The 14,672-nt window shown below is 43.6% G+C and overlaps 1 protein-coding gene across 11 annotated transcripts in view; it reads left to right on the plus strand.

The window, feature by feature from the left end:
* SGMS1 (sphingomyelin synthase 1) overlaps positions 1-14,672 on the plus strand; it is a 337,794-nt gene that overhangs the window by 190,659 nt on the left and 132,463 nt on the right. The window lies entirely within an intron of this gene.

A 14,672-nucleotide genomic window follows, 5' to 3' on the forward strand; every position in this document is an offset into this window, starting at 1 on the left:
GTAGGTAGACAGAATCATTCTCTTTGCTCAACCAGTCTCTCTTTCTCTCTCTCTCTCTCTGCTTTTCAAATAAAAAAAGAGAGAAGAGCTAACTTTTGAAGTTTCTTATCAGCCCCTAATACATTTTATTCACTAAAATCAGCCAGATTTGTTGACACAGTTCTCAGAGTCCAGAAGCAGAGAAATTAGGCCAACTTAAAAGACGTCATGCACCTGGAAAAGTAAGAGTGCAGTTTGAAATGAAATGAGCACTGGTAGCATTGGTCCTTTCTTGATTTTGTCTGTTGTTGCTTGCCGTGGTAAGGTGCATCATTATTAAGGTACCAGTTTCAGTGGATGAGCATCTAAGGCAATCAAGCAAAGCTCAGTTAAACAACAACAGCATTGCCCTGTTTCATGTATTCCCTGTATGTCATGTTTTTTTAAAACATCTTTGAGTTGTTGTCTGATCAGAGTTTTTTATTTGAAATAACTGTTAGAAGCTCTTTACAAAAATGTGTTGGTAGTATAACTTCAAAGTTTAACAAGAAAGTTAAATTATGGTAAACCTGCTCCCTCTACAGATACAGTCACTTTGTGGGAATATAAATCCTTTAAATCATTTTTGTTTTAATTTATAAAAGTGAGTCACAGAGTATTTATGTTATAAACTGCCTTTTCTTCCCTTACTTAGTTCAAGCAGTATTTTTTTTTTAGATTTACTTATTTATTTGAAAGGCCGAGCTACAGAGGGAGGGAGGGAGGGAGGGAGGGAATGTGGGAGGGAGGGAACCATCCACTGGTTCATTCCCCAAATGGCCACAATGGCTGGAGCTGCACTAATCTGAAGGCAGGAGCCAGGAGCTTCTTTTGAGTCTCCTACACAGGTGCAGGGGCCCAAGGACTTGGGCCATCTTCTACTTCTCTCCCAGGCCATAGCAGAGGGCTGGATTGGAAGTAGAGCAGCTGGGATTTGAACCGGCACTCATATGGGATGCCGGCACTGCAGGTGGTGGCTTCACCTGCTGTACCACAGTGCTGGCCCCCAAACAGTTCTATATTTGTGCAAATGTTTGTGCACTTATGGTGTAAATACTTATTTAAGCACTGCATGATTTGGAGATGTACTTTGATTAAAGTGGGAAAGAAAGTATCTTGAGCAAAAGCAAATTGCACAGATACTTATTTTAAATCTGTGCAGTCAAATAACTTTGAATATCCTAGGGCTTAGGATAATGCAGATTGTATCATTCACTGAAAGAGTGCTTGGTTTTTTGTTGTTGTTGTTGTTTTTTTAAGTCAAAGAACATGAGAGAAACTCTTTTGTAGCTTCTACTCCAAGAAACCTAAGAATGGGTAGCCTGCCCTTAGTTTGTTTAGGTCTGGGGGCAGTTTGCCTACTGGCATCTAGACGCAGCCTCTTTCATTGGCCTTACCACCCTTTCCAGGCTGTCAACTGAGAAAGTCCCAAAGTGGCTCAGCAAGATCACCTATGTATTGAAGTCAAGTGATAAGTGATAATCAAGTGATATGTCTCCTTATCAGCCATGTGCCTGGGCACTTATCAGGGCCACTTTCTGGAAGTTTGCTATCTAGCAGAGACACTGAACAAGGAATTATTATATGGATACTGATAGTAAGGATGTTCATTGTCAGAGAAATGAATGACAGGTATCTTGACCTTATCCGGGATGTCTGTGGGAAGCTTTCTGGAGGAAAAGATATTTAAATTGACTCCTAAATAAGGAGTTATGTAGAAAAACGGGGCAGGGAAAGTCAAGGAAAGTCAGGGGAGCTGTCAGACAGAAATCAAGATTCATTTAGTCGTCTCCATTCAAGAACATTGTCTTCCGTTGCTTCTGGAACATTGGAGTGATTTTCCCCATATACATCCATATACAGTAGTAGTGAGGAAGGGTGTAACAGTTCTGGGAATCATGGCCTAAAAATATTTTGCAGAATGGTTCTTTGAATGTTAGTAGCTTTGGGTAAAATAACACTGAACAAATACATTGCTGTTCTAATCACTCAGCCCTGCTAAGCACCCCAGACAAGGTGATCATGGGAATTGCATCTCTGAGGATATAGTGAACAAACCAACCCTTTTCCCACTGCTTTCACATAGCAACAAACAGAAGACTTCTGGACCCCCAAAAGGTGTGAGGATTTCTTCCAGCCAACCAGTAACAAGCTGTGTGTCCACGAGCTGTGTGTCTTCCAGTTCAGTTCACTGTCTGTCTGGAGGTAGTATAAGGTCACACAGGTCAATGGCTCAGTCACCGAAACTGTCCTATCCCACCTTAGATGCTGTCAGGATTCCCACAGCTAGCTCCTCGGGTTCCATTCGTTTGCTTGAGCAGGTCCCAGAATGTAGGAAAACAATTACATTTACTGGTTTATTACGTAGGACATTACAAATACAAATGAAGAGATTTTATCAAGCAAGATTGGAGGGAAGGGGCATGGAACTTTCATGCTGTCTCTGGGTGCTTCGCAGTTCAGGAACTGCCACACACTGAACCATCCAGAAGCTCTCCACGCCCTCTCCTGTGGGGGTTGTAAGGAGACCTCATTGCTCAGGCATGACTTCTGATGGACCAGGTCGGGGAACTATGCAAGGCCTGTCTGTTGAGATTCTTGAGCAGTCCTTCCTCATGGATGTGGGGCAGGACCCTAAGGAAGGAGGAGGGTCTAATGATCTACTTGATCTACTGTTAGGGTGGGGAGAGGATTGCTTTCCGGCCAGCTTTAGGTGGAGGAAGTTTCTATGACCTGCCTTGGGGAAGAGAAACTCTGGTTTCTGTGGCTTGTCTTGGCGGGGGGAGTCATAAGCCAGGGATCGTGGATGAAACCAAGATAAAAATTAATTAATTTTACACATACCGCAGGGTTCTTGTCAGCTAAATGACTATGATATCTCCAGATTTTTTTATGTTGGCCATGCCATCTTCTTTGCTGCTACTATGAAGTAGGTTTCCTGTGAAGGCCAGGTGGCTGCAAACTATAGCCTGAGGCCGAATCTGAGACTTGTTTTTATAAATACTGTTGTGTTGCAACACAGCCATGCTCAATCATTTGAGGTTTATCTTTGCACTGTAACAGCAGAATTGAATATTTGCAAAAGATACCGTAAGTCTTGCAAAGCCTAAAATTCTTGTTCTTCCTTTACAGAAAACACTTGCTGAGTGCTGGTCTCAGCAGAATGCATAAGCGAATGTGCCCTGTAATTTCTCTTCTGGTTGGTGTTTGCTCCTCCTTCTTTCTTTCGTTTTTATTTTTAAAGATTTATTTTATTTATTTTGAAAGGCAGATTTAGAGAGGGTAGGGAGGGTAGAGGCAGAGAGAGAGGTCTTCCTTCTGCTAGTTCACTCCCCAGAAGGCTGCAATGGCCGGGGCTGGACCAGACCAAAGCCAGGATCCTCCTCCGGGGCTCCCACGAAGGTGCAGGGGCCCAAGCACTTGGACTATCTTCTGCAGCTTTCCCAGGGGCAGTAGTAGGGACCTGGATCGGAAGTGGAGCAGCTTGGAATTAAACTGATGCCTGGTGCATGCTGGCTCCCAGTTCTTTCTTTCATTGCTTTTTTTTTTTTTTTTTTTTTCCACTCTCCTTTCCTAGTGATCAACCCAGGATGTGCTAATAAGTACATAAACAGGGATGATGGAGCACATTCCATCATCCACATCAGCCTTTCTCCCTTATTTCCTGATTTTTAGTGGCCGAGAGGAGGAAAAGCAAAAACTTTCACTCAAGTTTAAGAACTGTATTTAAAGTTGAGAGCTGGGGGCAATGTTATGGCACAGTGGATTAAGCCACTGCTTCCAGTTTGAGTCCATGGAGCTCTGCTTCCGATCCAGGTTTTGTCTGTCTGTTTGCTTAAGATGAATTTATTTAAAGAGTTACAGAGAAAGAGGGAGAAAGAGAGATTCTCCATCTGTTGGTTTACTGCCCAGATGGCCAAAACAGCCAGCACTGGGCCAGGCCCAAGCCAGGAGCCACATACTTCAATTCAAGTCTCCCATGTAGGTGCAGGGACCCAAGCAGTTGGGCCATGTTCTGCTGCCTTGCCAGGTGCATTAGCAGGGAGCTAGAGCAGTATTGGAGCAGCCAAGACTTGAAACAGCACCCATAGGGGATACTGGTATAACAGGCAGTGGTTTTATCTGCTAGGCCACAATGCTGGCCTCTCCAATCTAGTTTTCTGCTGATGTACCTGGGAAGTCAGCAGAAGATGGCCCAAGTACTTGGTTTACTGCACTCCCATGGAAGACCAGGGGTTCCTGGCTGCTAACTTGAGCTTGGTGCAGACCTGGCTATTATGACCATTTGGGAAGTGAACCAGCTCCTCCTCCTTCCTCTTCCTCAGCTACCTCTTAATCCTCTTCCTCCTCTGATTCCTCTCTCCTCTCTTCTCTTCTCCCCCTCCCCCCTGCCCCCACTCCTCTCTCTCTTTCTCTCCTCTCTCCTCCCTCCTCTCTCTCTCTCCTCTCTCTGTGCCTTTGAAATAAAATAAGTCATGAAAAAAAAAAATAAATAAAGTTGAGTCCTGCCACTTAAGAAATGGGTTAACTCAGGAATGTCTCTTTGCTTCTCTGAAAATGTCAGGTTGTTCTTCAAAAAATGTCGATGCTTTCCTCCATCAGGGTTGTTGTAAGGGTCAGAGCACCGAAGTGTGAGTGTGCCTGTCATTTATCACTGAAAGTGCTGGATGGCTGACTTCCTTCACCTGCACGCATCTATGAAAAAATGAATGTTACTTCTTTTTTTTTTTTTTAAGATTTATTTATTTACTTGAAAGAGTTACACAGAGAGTGGAGGAGAGGCAGAGAGAGAGAGAAAGAGGGGTATTCCATCCACTGGTTCACTCCTCAGTTGGCCGCAACGGCCAGAGCCGTGCCTATCTGAAGCTAGGAGCCAGGAGCTTCTTTTGGATCTCCCACACAGGTGCAGGGGCCCAAGAACTTGGGCCATCTTCTACTGCTTTCCCAGGCCATAGCAGAGAGTTGGATTGGAAGTGCAGCAGCTGGGACTCGAACTGGCACCCATATGGGATGCCGGCACTGCAGGCGGCAACTTTTCCCGCTACGCCACAGCGCCGGCCCCTGAATTTTACTTCTAAATGTGGCTTGTTTTTTAAAAATTTTGTTCAGATATCAGTGAAGAAACTGTACTTATTAAATGCACCTTGAATAGGAAAGTGTGAAGCTCAAATTGTTTGCATTAAATATTACTGTAACTACAAATCAGTGTTACTGTATGAAAGTCTTTCTGTATTTTTAAAACCAGAAGCAAAGCGTTTTGAGGGTGTCAGGAAGGATCAAATGTTAAGTCTATAGATTAGAGATGCTTTTATTCCTCTATTAGAGTTATAGGTAGTATTTTTGTCACTGTACTTTATGGTAGAAGTATCATGCAGTGATTTAAGATAGACTTTGCTAGTCATATAACATGCACTATTGAAGTACTTTGTTTTGTGAAAATGAAAATATTGCTATGGAATTTTCTAGTACTTTAATTTATGGTACTACAATAGAAAAGGCTAAACCGGTGTCCATTTATTTATTTGGAAAGAAATTGTATGTTCATGTGAAAGATAGTAAGGAAAAATAATGGCATAACCTGTCCTTTAGATGCCACTTGGCAATGAGTTAGATAGAGAACAGGCTCACTGACGATCCCCTCTGTAGATTCTTGATCACCATCCAGTCTGGTATTAAAGCTTTTCTATCTGTGGAACTGGAATTTGGCCTAGTGGTTACATGCCTAGTAAGAAGCCCACATGCCATATAAAAGTGCCTGAGTTTTGACTCCTGGCTGTCTACTGGCTTCAGCTTTCTGCTAAATGCAGATCCTGGGAGATGCTGTGATAGGTCAAATAGTTGAGTCCCTGCCACTCTTTGTGGGGGGCCAAGATTGAGTTCCTGGCTTCTGGCTTTGGCCCAGCCCAGCCTCAGCTGTTGTGGGCCTATGGAGATTAAACCAGTAGATGGGAGTGCTCTGTCTCGTGAATAAATGAATAAATGCAAACTTATTTTGTGTTAGAATTAGGAAAGTGGACAGTTGAAGAACACTTTTCTTTCTTATCCGGTTTAACCACTGGATAGACCACTGGGAGTTAGAGAGTTGAGAAACTGTTGGTAAATTGTGGCCAGTGATTTTCTGGTGTTTCCTGCTTGAGTGGGACTGGTTTTCCCGTCACAGAGTGGGAGAGAGCAGCATGGGATGCATGGGCAGGCTGGCCCTTCTCCTAAATCCGCTGCCCACATAACCTATTCTTCCCCACTGCACTGAGAAGGTGGGGGAAGACCAGGCTGTTAAGCCAGTGGGAAACCTTCCAAATGAAGCTAGGAAACTGAAGGAGTGGAGCCTGCCCACTCACTGTTGAATGGATGCATTGCATGCATTTCATTCATTGTTATTTGCTAAATAACTGCCTGTTTTCTCAGCAAGTCTGTTTCAGCTTCCTCATCTGTAGAACTGGGATAGCAATAGTAACATGCCTCACGGCGCTATTAGCAAGATGAACTGAAATAGCACCCGTGGATTAGCTTGTTTAGAAACAAGCCTAGCATGTGACAGAGAGTTTGTGCTGCTTTTACCTTTAGTAGTATTAGTCTTAGAGACATCAGGTCAAAGGATTCAGGTGCACTTAAAATAGGGAAAGGTTAAATAATGTCCAAGTTATGGTAATTTCTGTCAAGGTGTAGGTTCCTGTTGAGAGACAACAGCTGGCTCTAGGGGGAAAAATTAGCCCCTATTTTTAGTTTGTTTTAAACTAGGAAGGACAGTGTTGAATGAAAGGTCACTTTTTTTTTTTTTTTTTTGGACAGGCAGAGTTAGAGAGAGAGAGAGAGAGAGAAAGGAAGGTCTTCCTTTTCCGTTGGTTCACCCCAAAATGGTGATCACGCTGCACCGATCTGAAGCCAGGAGCCAGGTGCTTCCCCCTGGTCTCCCATGCAGGTCCGGGGCCCAAGGACTTGGGCCATCCTCCACTGCACTCCCGGGCCACAGCAGAGAGCTGGACTGGAAGAGGGGCAACTGGGACAGACCAGAACCGGGGGTGCTGGCGTCACATGCGGAGGCTTAGCCTAGTGAGCCACAGCACTGGCAAAAAGGCCACTTTCTTTAAAAAAAATGCTCTTAGCTTTCAGAGAAAATTCCTTAACAGGAGTTGGGGGGGGGATCACCTGAGGGTATTTGAACCCTTTGTTTTGAAAACTCCCGCTGCTACCTTAATGGCATATCATTGCCTAGAAAAAAGGAATTGCTATCTTTATTTTGTTTTTATTAGAGAAGGAAAGAGAGCACCCATCTGCTCTTCTGCTCCTTCACTTCCCGGAAATCCTGCAAAGGGCAGAGCCGGGAGCCGGGAGCCAGGAGCCAGGAGCCAGGAATGCAATCCTGGTCAGGTCACACATGAAGGTGGCATGAACCCAGTTGTTTGACCCCTCACACCTGGGTGCACGTTGGCTACAACCTGGAGTCAGGAGCCAGAGCTGAGAATTGGACCCAGATACTCCAGTGTGCCGCATGGTTGTGTCTTCACTGCAGGACTACATGTCTGCTCTGCTATTTATTTTAAATGTGGATGTTTCAGGGAGAAAAGAGAGTTCTGGTCTGCATTCTTAATAGCCTACCAAAATAAATACGGGAAATGTTTCTGCATTGGTTGTCTGTTTAGATGTGGTTACTTCTGCTGTAAATGCTGGTAAGCATCCTTTGCTTGTGTCCAGACAAGCTCCTTCCACACTGCACCTACCACAGTGCTTTGGGATCAGAGATGTTTCCAAAATATCTGCTGAATGAGTTGATAAATATAAGAATTTAGATATATAAATCAACAGAATAGATGTGCCTGCACAAGTTTCTATGCCAGCCCTTTTTGATTTTCATTCCTACTTAATATTCATTTAAAAAAAAAGCCGCAGATCATTCATGAGAAGAGGCAGCCTATTTTAGGAACATCTCAGTTTACTTAGTAAATGCCGTGCATTGTTTTTGAAAATGGATTGAACATTTAATATGAATGCTTTATGCAGCGTTATTTTTTTCCCTCTTGTCACAAGGCTTAGTTTTTAGAAATAGGAGCTCATAATGTCATGAAAAGTTAGTTCTTTTTTGCTGTGTGGTTTCAGTATTTCTTGTGTTACCACTCGAGTTTGGTGGACGCAATAGGAGGCCAAAATTGTGTTGCTAACATAGTGACCCTGGACAAGTCTCTGAGATTCTGTGGGTCTTGGCATTGTCATCTGTTGAGGGAGAAGCTGGACATAGAAATCAATGAAGTATTGAAGCTTTCAAATGGTATGATTAAGATTCCCTAACCAGTTTCTGTTTGTAGCCAGGCATCTGTGGACGTATGAGGTCTGTGGTTCAGTGAGTCAGTCTTAGCTGTCTACCATGTGGTTGAGAATTGTCAGTTGAATTAATTTGTAGAAACTGTTGGTAGTTCAGAAGATTGAAGAATACATATGTTGGTTTTTTAAAAAGTGTCTATTAGTAAAATTTAGATTAGACTTTGGATGTTTTAATTTGCGCTCAGTTCTCAAAACTAATATAGAATATCGCCAACATTTCTCTTTGAACACATGTGTTGAACAGTGTTTAAGTCTGATCTGTCACATTAAAAATACTCTTGCTAAAATTGTTTTATGAAAGGGGTGAGTATTGTGGCACAGTGGGTTAAACTACCACTTGGAATGTCTGGTTGGAGTCCCAGCTATTCCACTTCCAATCCAGCTTCCTGCTAACGCTCCCGGGAAGGCAGTGGATGGTGACCCAGGTACTTGAGTCCCTGCCACCCATGTGGGAGACTCGGAGTTTCAGGCTCCTGGCCTCAACCTGCTCCAGCTTCAGCTCCAGCTGTTGCAGGCATTTAGGAAGTCAACTAGCAGATGAGAGAATTCTGTCACTCTCTGCCTTTCAAATAAAGAAATCTTTTAGAAACTTGTTTTATGAAGGGTGAAGTCATGGTGCAGCCCATAAAATAGTCAGAATTCTTTGGCTATTCTAAATGTGTCCGTGTTTGGCATGCTGAATAGCCACTGAAGCTAGCCAGGGAGCCTGAGAACCACATAAAAGATTGTTATTTCATTGGTAAAAACAGCACATTTTTATATCCTCCAAATGTCGAGGACAGTATGAGAAAGGCCTGTAGGGTAAGGGATGACATGGAGGGTTTGCATCAGAGATAGTTGAAGAGGAAGGTGTGTGCTGATTTACAGGCAGGACCACTCTGCTGGGTCCTGGACCCTGCGCCTTCTCTTCCTTCCCTCTCATCTCTCAGAAGGACACACAGTAGTGCCAGGCACATGGACCACACTCCCCTTCTACATTCCTTTCCCTTCCTAACAGGAGGTTATTCCCCAAGGCAGAAATAATCAGGGACAGAGATCCAGAGACCACTTTAGGGTTGGCCCCACCTGAGGCTGCTCTTGGCTTTAGTCTCTTTGTATTCCCCTACCCCAGTGGGAGCGTGTTCCTCATCCCTTAGGTTTTTTTTCTTCCTTCTGGCCAACAGAGAGTTCAATGGCTCTAGGTGCTTTTATTTTCCTCTTCTTTTTTGCTGTAGAAATGCAGGGAAGCAAAAACCAGAAATTCAGCCTTAGGAAGTAGTTCACATGCCTTGCAGGCCCTGAGACACGGATGTGTGTTTCTTTTTTTTTTTTTTTTTTTTCTGGATTTATTTATTTATTTTCAAGTCAGAGTTACACAGAGAAGAGGCAGAGAGAAAGAGAGAGAGGTTTCCATCCGATGGTTCACTCCCCAATTGGCTGCAACGGCCGAAGCTGCGCTGATCTGAAGCCAGGAGACAGGAGTTTCTTCCGGGTCTCCCACGTGGGTGCAGGGGCCCAAGCACTTGGGCTATCTTCTACTGCTTTCCCAGGCCATAGCAGAGAGCTGGATCAGAAGTAGAGCAGCCGGGTCTCCAACCAGCGCCCATATGGGATGGCAGTTCTTCAGGCCAGGGTGTTAACTTGCTGCACCACAGCGCCAGTCCCCGGATGTTTGTTTCTTGCGTCAAGGACCCAAGTGAGGTCTTTTCAGCTTTTGCTGTCTGCTGGTCACTGTTCTCTTTATGCCAGTGCTGAATTCCAAAGCAAGCTAACTTTTACACTGCTGTCCCCCCCTTTTTTTTTTTTTAAGATTTATTTATTTATTTGAAAGAGAAGGAAAGGCAGATAGAGGTGTCTTGCATCCGCTGGTTCACTCCCTAGATGACCACAATGGCCAGAGCTGTGCTGATCTGAAGCCAGGAGCTTTTTCCAGGTCTTCCCATGTGGGTGCAGGAGCCCAAGGACTTGGGCCATCTTCTGCTTTCCCAGGCCATAGCAGAGAGCTGGATCAGAAGTGGAGCAGCAAGGACTTGAACTGGAGTCCATATGGGATGCCAGCACTTCAGGTGGCGACTTTACATGCTACACCACAGCACTGGTCCCATACACTGCTGTCCTTTTAAGATGTCTTGCTTTCACTGCATTGTTCGATTTTAGAGTCATTACCAGGTTCCCTTCTTTTATTCTTTGGCCTGTTAGCTGCTCTTTTGTATGATTTTCCTCTGAAGTCATCTGCTGGGTAATGTTTCTTGCTTTTTCCTCCACCCTTGTCTCAGTCTTTGGGTGTGGCTCTTCCTCACAGCTGAGAAGACAAGTCTTTGGGTGTGGCTCTCCCTCACAGCAGAGAAGACAAGTCTTTGGGTGTGGCTCTCCCTCACAGCATAGAAGACAGTCCCTGTGCTGGTTAAGAACAGGACTGACATTGGATGCTTAGGTTTGAATCCCAGCTGCTGGTGTTTATTATCTTCAGCAAGTTCCCTTTGGTTTATTTGTTGATGGTATTAAAAAAATTGATCAACGGCTCAAGGTTCTCAGGGTCAAATTGGAAAATCGAATTAGGTGTGACTGCAAAGCACATGTTTTTCATGACCACACAACATTGTTCTCACTGAGGAACCCAAATCCTGTAGTGAACTAGCTCTTCAAGAGAAAGAAGGTAAGAATCCATAATAGCTTCTAGGTTTAGGTACACATAGCTTTTGGATGCTCTTGGCTGGCCAGTCTCCTTCCACATAGGGGAGCATGCTTGTCCATGTCCTAGAAGATAGTGTTCACTCAAAAAAGGAAAATATTCTTTACTTTTTTCATTTTATTTGAAAGAGAGAGCAAGAGAGAGAGACTGACTCTTCCATCTGTTGATTCATACTCTAAATGCCCATAACAGCCAGGGGTGGGCCAGGTTGAAACCAGGAGCCTGGAACTCAATTGGTATCATCTTCTTCTTCTTCTTCTTCTTCTTCTTTTTTTTAGCTTTTTTAAAAGGCTGTTTTAACGTTTTGTTTTGTTTTTATATTTTTTTTTAACTTTTATTTAATGAATATAAATTTCCAAAGTACAGCTTACGGATTACAATGACTTCCTCCCCCCATAACTTCCCTCCCAACCCGCAACCTTCCCCTTTCCCTCTCCCTCCCCCCTTCCATTCACATCAAGATTCATTTTCAATTCTCTTTATATACAGAAGATCAGTTTAGCATATATTAAGTAAAGATTTCAACAGTTTGCACCCACATAGAAACACAAAGTGAAAAATACTCTTTGAGTACTAGTTATAGCATTAAATCACAATGTACAGCACATTAAGGACAGAGATCCTACATGAGGAGTAAGTGCACAGTGACTCCTGTTGTTGACTTAACAAATTGACACTCTTGTTTATGGCATCAATAATCACCCTAGGCTCTTGTCATGAGTTGCCAAGGCTGTGGAAGCCTTTTGAGTTCACCAATTCTGATCATATTTAGACAAGGTTGTAGTCAAAGTGGAAGTTCTCTCCTCCCTTCAGAGAAAGGTACCTCCTCCTTTGATGACCTGTTCTTTCTTTCCACTGGGATCTCACTCGCGGAGATCTTTCATTTAGTTTTTTTTTTTTTTTTTTTTTTTGGCCAGAGTGTTTTGGCTTTCCATGCCTGTAATACTCTCATGGGCTTTTCAGCCAGATCCATGTGCCTTAAGGGCTGATTCTGAGGCCAGAGTGTTATTTAGGACATCTGCCATTCTATGGGTCTGCTGTGTATCTCGCTTCCCATGTTGGATCGTTCTCTCCCTTTTTTATTCTATCAGCTAGTATTTGCAGACACTAGTCTTGTTTAAGTGCTCCCTTTGGCTCTTAGTCCTATCATTATGATCAATTGGGAACAGAAATTGATCACCGGGACTAGTGAAATGGCATTGGGACATGCCACCTTGATGGGATTGAATTGGAATCCCCTGGTATGTTTCTAACTCTACCGTTTGAGGTAAGTCAGCTTGAGCATGTCCCAGCCAGAGCTGGGCTGATTGGAAGCCAGGAGCTTCTTCTGGGTCTCCCACATGGGTGCAGGGGCCCAAGCACTTGAACCATCTTCTATTGCTTTCCCAGGAGCAGTAGCAGGGAGCTGGATCAGAAGTGGCGCAGCGCTGGGACTAAAACTGGCACCTATAGAGGATGCCAGTACTGCAGGTAGAAGCTTAGCATTTTCTGCCACACCATCAGCCCCTTGATGATATTAAAAGATACACCCACTCATAGCCAACAGGTCTTAACTGTTAGTGAACCTACATGGTGCTGAGGACAGCTTTGGTGGTGGGCTATTTGTGGTCATCATTGTGGCCTTTATCCCCACACATACCTGTAGAGTCCTCAGCATTACAGTGTACACCAGAAAGAATTAGCACTGATGGAAATGGGCCGTTCTCTCTCTACAAATTTATCATCAGGGCAGGCATTATGGCACAGCAGACTAAGGCACCACTCTGCTTCCCATCCAACCTGATGCATCCTGGAGGCAGGCTCAAGTGCTTGGACCACTGCCATTCATATGGGAAACCCATTAGGAGTTCCGGTTCATGACTTTGGCCTGTTGTGGACGTTTGAGGAGTGAAGCAGCTAATGGACAATATATTTTTCTCTCTCTTGCTCTGCTTTTCAAGTAGAAGAAAATAAATAAGTAAACATGTATGAAAAGAGATTTTATCACCCCCTTCCCCCTAAAAAAGTCTTAATAGGAATCCTGACTGTCATGCAGTGAGCTTTCTGTTTGTACATGGTAGTCAATGAAGGTGGGGGGTTTTGTTAACATTCCATTCAGATCAGGTTAGAAAAACTTTACATTATTGTCAAAAGTATGGTTGGAATCTCTCTCCAAAATGTTTGCCTAGGGAAGAAGTCTGTGAAGGTAATGGACTATATACCATAATTGCAATTGTAACCAAGAATTTAATAGACACTGCTGTAATTGTCCTGGGAGGCACAATGATTGCAGGTGTCTTTTGAGAACCTGTTCTCTGTTGGACACTGTTCATACGTTATCTCTTTTATGTAACTGTTCTTTAATGTAGGTATTATTGTCCTTATGTTACAGACCTGGAGTCTTTGGAAAGAGTAAATTACTGTGCAACGTTAAATGGCCATGTGTAGTTCATGCCTATGTATTTTAAGTTTGTATGAGACCTTACTGCATTCCTCATTCTTTTAAAAATGACTTCATGGATTGTGGCCCAGCATATAAAGCCAAAGCCAGCCAATGAACATTTTCCTCTCTGAGTTGGGTGTATTCTGCTGGTCTTTGACTTTCTGGCTCTTACCAGCTATTTTAATAATGTTGGCAAATTCTTTCTTTGTTACTAAGGAAGCTGTAGATTTATGGGAGTGTGTTCCGTTCCCTCTCCTCTTTATTTGCACATTACCCTGCTCCCCTTATGGTTTGGATGACTTGATGTTTCTCTCTGTTCTTCAGATAACTGAGGTGATATTATCTCACGTTCCCTCAGTGTATGGATGGAGCCATATTAGAATTAAAAAGAGGGATATTAAAAACATTTATGGGGGCCGGCGCTGCAGCTCAACAGGCTAATCCTCTGCCTGCGGCGCCGGCACCCCAGGTTCTAGTCCTGGTCGGGGCGCCGGATTCGGTTCCAGTTGCCCCTCTTCCAGGCCAGCTCTCTGCTGTGGCCAGGGAGTGCAGTGGAGGATGGCCCAAGTGCTTGGGTCCTGCACCCGCATGGGAGACCAGGAGAAGCACCTGGCTCCTGGCTTCAGATCAGCGCGGTGCTCCGGCCGCGGCGGCCATTGGAGGGTGAACCAACAGCAAAGGAAGACTTTTCTCTCTGTCTCTCTCTCTCTCACTGTTTACTCTGCCTGTCAAAAAAAAAAAAATATATATATATGGGAAAAATGCATGGATTTCAAAAAAATTTTGCACCAAAAGATGCTTTTTAATTTCATTTTCCATGAATTGTTGAAGGCCTCACATACTAGTCTTCTGTTTGAGTTAACATTTACTCTTCAGGTGACAAAAGTTAACTTAGGTTGCTGTTAAATCATTGTTGTCTACTTGAAGTCAGACGCTCTTCACATAAAATGAGCAATAGTTGCAATACCTGATGGAAGTGGGTTGTTTTTGTTTGGGTCTTTTCTGTGAAAAGAAACAAAGCAGGAGTCTTACCCATAGATTGTTGACCCTAAAATCTTATGAAGTTAAAAAGCAAAAATAGGCTAAATGACTTCCTCTTGGAAAAAAGAAAGCACTTGGCTGGACATTTCCATTATTCCATGAATTATATGAATCTGAAATTTGATGAATTGGACAGTTAGTGTGTTAATTCTCATCATTAAGCATTGGGTGTTCCTTGTACTGGGATGATAACCTTCCTTGGAC

The sequence above is a fragment of the Oryctolagus cuniculus genome, chromosome 15, assembly GCF_964237555.1.
Source record: "Oryctolagus cuniculus chromosome 15, mOryCun1.1, whole genome shotgun sequence".
Classification (NCBI taxonomy): Eukaryota; Metazoa; Chordata; class Mammalia; order Lagomorpha; family Leporidae; genus Oryctolagus; species Oryctolagus cuniculus.